Source organism: Gavialis gangeticus, unplaced genomic scaffold, assembly GCF_001723915.1.
Source record: "Gavialis gangeticus isolate Ggan-Ray unplaced genomic scaffold, GavGan_comp1, whole genome shotgun sequence".
Taxonomy (NCBI): Eukaryota; Metazoa; Chordata; order Crocodylia; family Gavialidae; genus Gavialis; species Gavialis gangeticus.
Window position 1 is genome coordinate 35,228,781 of NW_017728994.1, and position 5,859 is coordinate 35,234,639.

A 5,859-nucleotide genomic window follows, 5' to 3' on the forward strand; every position below is an offset into this window, starting at 1 on the left:
GCTTGCCCCCAGATACAGTCTGAGGAGGGATCTTCAATCCAGCTCAGGGTTTCTTAATTTTTTAATTTTTTTATATATATATATATACTACTCCATTTTTTACTGACAGGCATTTTTAGCTTTTTTTATGGGTTGATGTAGATATGTAAGTAGTAGTGTGTTGTAATAGTTTGCCTGTATGCCTGTAGGAGTTGCGGGAATGGTCTAGTGTGTGGGACTTTGTGGGAACATTGTGTCTGTGCATGTGAGAGAGAACAAGAATGTGTGGGGATACTAACATCCCTGTGTGGCCTGAAAACCATATTTCCTTTTCACCCAGTCACGGTGTTTGCATTTTGTCCTAGCCCACCAAAAAGAATGGCTCTCAGTCTCCACCAGCCTGAACTGATGTGTTGCACTCAAGACAGCCATGACATTCACACCCACTATGGACCTTGCCAGCAGATCCCTGGTTTTTGCTCTAGAGGGGTGGATTCCCCCAGACAGTTTAGAGAACATTAGTGAGTGTGGCTGCACCTCTCAAAAATAGATGTTTCTTTTTTCAAGTGACTGGGAGATGCTGTGAGAGGGGTGGATTAAATTTAGCTGAGATTATTTTCAGTATTCCAAATTTAGAAGCAAATGCAAATTTCCACTGGATCAGAGCAGCTTTTTCTATCTTTAATGCAAACAGACACATTTTGCAAACTCTTCACTGTTTCCTGAATTTCCCAGTTCTTCTTTCACTCTCCTTTGGCACCCACTCAAGAAACTTTGTTTAAGGCCAAGACCAGCAGTGCTCTTAGAGCACTCTAACCTCTCTCTCTGTGTTGTTTCAGCTATGCAAGCTGATCACCATTCCCCACCAGTCCTGCAGTGTGAAATTTAGCTTTCAGCCTACAGTTCAGCATGCTGCTTGGCAGTGACGTAAAGTTCTCCTGTTGCGGCATCTGGGTGCATCAACAGAACTAGCTAGGACCCCACTAGTACCTTTGGGAATTGTGCTGCATTAATACATGTCTGCGGTGCTGCAGCTGGAGGTTGGATACCTTTGCAATGCTGCATCAATTCTATTATGGCCTACAGAGAGGCTGTTAGGGTGGCAGCAGGGAATATGGGAGACCTGAATTCAACTCCATTTTCTGGTACACTGGCCAAGTTTCAGCCTTTCTGTGCCTCAGCTCCCCGTCTGTACGATGGAGAACAAAAGTGATGCTGCACCTAACAGAGCAGCTGCAAAGATCAATGCATTCATGACACAGAGCCTTAGCACATGTTCAGTTTGCACTATCCCAAGTACATTTACAATGGCCCAAAGTACATGCAGACACAGGTTCAAGCTATTTGTGATGTCACAAGTGCAAGCAAAAAGTCGCACAGTTGTATCTGTTTGGTCGAGGTTTATCTCAGGAGAGTGACATCTTTGATGGTAACATCAAACTCATACCTGCTCCATGGAGATATCACTGTTCTCTAGAATCTCATAATTCACCACCCTTCCTCCATCTCCCACTTCAAGGCCTGTTTCTCCCTTAGCCCAAACTTTATGGTATAGGGGGCAGTAATCAAAAACTAAACCCTAGGAGAAAAGAATCCCTAGAGCTTTCCTCCCAAAGAAATGGACGTGGTGCAGGCAATGCTTAAGCAGGTGAAGGATGCAGCTTGCTGGCAGGGAATGGCATGGTGAAGTGTAAGTGGGATAGATGGATTTTCTCTTCACTATTTTGGAGGCAGGATTTAACCCTTGATTGTTGTAATGCTCCATGAACTGGCTCATTGGCCCTCTCCACATTGGACCCAAGGGCTAGGATTCTACTGGGCTACCTACTGGGCAAGAGCAATATGAGGCTCTGCCACCAATATCTGGCTCCCTGAGGCTAAGTTCACACACTCCCAAGCCCTCCAACCCTGCATGCCTCATTTCCTCCCTGAGCCTCCCAACTCCTCCTGCTTCAGTTCTGATCCCTGAGCCCTCCATCCCCCTATGCCTTAGATACTCTCCTGTTCTTCACATTCCCCCATACCCCATGTCCTTCCATACCTCAGTTTTACACCCAAAAGACTGCCAGCCCTCACATTTCAGCTCCCTTCATTTCAGCTCGGTTGGGTTGGGAGCAGTGTCAGCCAGGTAGGCAATTGGCACTTTCCTCTGTGCCATTCTCAGGAATCAGCTGAGCTGGGGGTATCCCTGGATATCTTCTCAGTGTCCCTTTAGTGCTGGAGAAGGAGCAGTGCAAGCCTGGACTTGTTGGGAATATTGTGGTGTGACAGCTCCCAACTTTGCTACAGCACAAATTCCACAAATTTGTAATGGCCCAAATTGACTGTGCGCCAAGCCCCTGCAAATTATTCTGATACCACAGTGATGTGGGCTATGCAAGAACCTCAGCTCTTAACTAGGGGACAACTTCTGTCCTCATTCTGCTCCTGCTTTCTTCCTGAAGCCAGTAAGGATGTAGTGACTGACTGAGGCCTGATCTGTGTGAGCATGCTATAGCACCTTTCATTTAGAGCACATTCAAAACAGATGTTTTGAGAATGATTTGATTCCCTCTACTCTGGGTGAGTGGGAGTTATCTGTTGTTCAAACAACGTCCAGCCAAGAAGGTCAAAGTGTTTTATTGACAATAGCAAAGCTTACAGACCCTCTGAAATGTCATACAATGTTATTATATCATTATACAGATGGGGATGCTGGGGAACATGGAACTGAGGAGACGTCTAGAGTAAAATGGACTCTTTGCAGAAGGGCTGACCTAACTTCCTGCCTTGACCACTAGGGGGCACTCTTTCCCACTAGATTAAAAAACAAATCTGCATATTCTATAGCAGTTTGCAACCCAGTTTAACACCTGGGGAGTGTGTCTACATGAGATGTTTAATGCATAGTAGACTAATTCTACTGCACATTAGTGCATCATAGCAAGAACAGTGCTAATGTTCTAATATGTAGTAAAATTAATCTATGGCACATTACGCATCACAAAAAGACCATGTGCCTTTGCTACTGTTCATTAGTGCCAGCTACTGTGCTTCATTACTACTGTAGTACCTTATATTAGAAGTGCTAAACTTAATGCACAATAGCAAAGATGCATTAATGCACATGTAGACTCTCCCAGTGAAATCAACAGGACCCTTCTTATTGGCTCTCAGGGAACTGGACTGAGCACTTGGTATACAAGGGAATAGTCCACTAAGCCTGGGATCACAGGGAACAGCATCCATATGGAGCCACTCCGAGAGAATGCACCATATCAAATGAAAGTGGGCCTGGCATGAACAAGGCTGCAGCAGGAGTTTGTACAGTAGTCCACATATATTTTTATAGTCCATGTGTTATACAACACACTCAAGGGCTCAATAGACACATTTGCCACCAGTACGGTTCTGTCTGACAGCTTACTCCATCACCACAGATGACTGTAGGACAAAAGGGAAGTTTAGGTTAGATATTAGGAAAAGCTTTCTCACTAAGGGGGTAGTAAAGCATTGGAACAGGCTACTCAGAGAGGTGGTCCTTGGAGGCTTTTAAGACCCAGCAAGGCAAAGCTTTGGCTGGTATAATATAGTTGGGGATGGTCCTGCTTTGAGCAGGGGGTTAGACTAGATGACTTCCTGAGCTCCCTTCCAACCCTAATTTTCTATGAGTCTATGAAAAGTAATCTCCAACCGAAAAACTTAGTTCTTCTTAGATGGGAATTCTTCATCTTAAAATGTAAATATTGCTCAACAGCCTCAGCTGGGCCTGGCAATAATTATATCCCACTGTTTTAATGTACATTTGACCTCAATCATATCTTCTTTCTGAACTCCCACTTAATTTGAAGGATATTAATGAGATTGAATTGAAACCAGTTCTGTTTTTCAGCTATGGTGATAAGGCTGGACCGGTCCTCTGAGTCAGTGTACAGTCACTGGAGTTAGTAGAAGCAACTACAAGAATCCAGGCAAGGAAGAAATGCTTTGGCTCCTTAGGAATGAGAAACCTGAGCCAAGGGGAAAAGATAGGAGCAAGCATAATGAGCAGGCTAAAAATGTGCTAATTGTCCCCATTGTGGTCTACAGAAAATACTAACCCCACCAGCTGTTAAAAATAAGGTGTAACAAATGTATGGTCATCCAGGGTGTCACTGGTTTGCATAGCCCATGACCACACAGAACGTCATACTAACTGCGGGCATGAAAGGTACAGCCTACTGCTCCAAATTGGCTTAGAATCCTGCCTTGGGGTTGGAGAAGAATTCCCATCTTCCCTTTGCTTTCCAGGCCTGTGACACACATCAGAGAAGTTCTGATTCCATCCAGAAAATGGCAGTAGTGGATATGCACATGCACATCCACGCATGCACATGTGTACACACACACACACTGGGAAAAGTTTAATGCAGGAAGCTTATTAGAGCAAGCCATTGACCTTCAAATTGCAATTGTGATGACCACATATAAGAATGTAATTAAATGTTCTAGTCTGGCGGACATTAGCACTAGAAGAAAGCAAGTGATGTTTCTGCCTTTTATGAAGCAATGAGTTTCAGACACACATGTGCCTGAAAAAGTAGTTGGTCTGTTTCTCTGAAATGTTAGCATTGTTATGAGACAGAAGCAGAGGCAGCAGAATTTCATGTAAGTCAGTATTTACAAGGTATCGCAGACAATGGATTCCTTGCTGATGTTGGAAATGGGATTATACATTATGCACTTTACTCTATAAAGGGACATGATCTAGTCTAGAGAATCCCAAAATGTTTGGATAAATGGAACACTGTCAGCCCTTAAAATGTCTTATGGATCATCATCTTTATTTTTAGATTTTTGATTAGGTGTGTAGTGTGATTAGGGTGTGTAATGTGATCCATGGACCACTTTCCATGCCCTTGTGGCATACAGTTTGAACACTGCTGATTTAATGGGGAAAGCACTGGCCAAGCCTACAAGAGATATGTGTGCAATAACCAGCTCTGCCAGTGGGCAGCTTGGTGACTTTGTGCAAGTCAGTTTACTTCCCACTGACTCAGTTTCTTCCTTTATAAAATGTTAGCAACCTCCTTTGTGAAGTACTTTAAGAATTACTTGTGATAAGAGCTAGGGATTTTTATTATTTACCTGAGTGTCTATTGCTGTTGGTGCCAGAGATTCAGAACAATCTATATGAGTTCTTAATATAAACACCTATCTCATCCAATTAAAAAGAAACTCCCTCACCATTTCCCCCTGGGCATTAAAACAGTACACTAGTTGGATTTTAAGGTAAAAATTAATGATTTCCTTCCCTTTTAGGAGGAAGTTCTACTTCCGGAATCTCAGAAATTCTTTTCTTAAACATTCCATGTAAATGTAATTCTTTTAACAAAATAAGTGCAGCTTAAGTCATCCTAAGCACAATGGTTATTGTATATAAAAGAATTGTGGCAGCATTTTATTACTAAGTGCTATATTTAAGATGCTAAATAAATCACGTTCAAAATATGCTAATCTCAATAATGTCAGATCACCCCAGGGAGGAGTAAGTGGGCCTGTAAAAGCTCCAAGATGCCGAAGGGTCTACACAGTCTCACAGAAAAACTTCAATGCAGTACAGAATTCATCTGATTAAAAAATCTCTGGAATCTATCATTGTTTCATTTTTTCCTGCATTCATAGTGCAACAAATTTAAATTATCCTGATCTCGAATGCAATCCCAGCAGCAGGGGTGGTTCTAGCCTCTTCCTGTGGGGGGTGCTGGGGGGGGGCTAGGGTGGGCTGCAGGCAAGAATGGGGTGAGCTCAGCTGCATGGGGTGGGCGGCAGCGGCCCAGGGGGAGACAGGGGACTTGACAGGTGGTTCTGAGAGGGGTGACTAGGGGGGGGCTAAGGCAAATTTTGGGGTGGCTATATCCT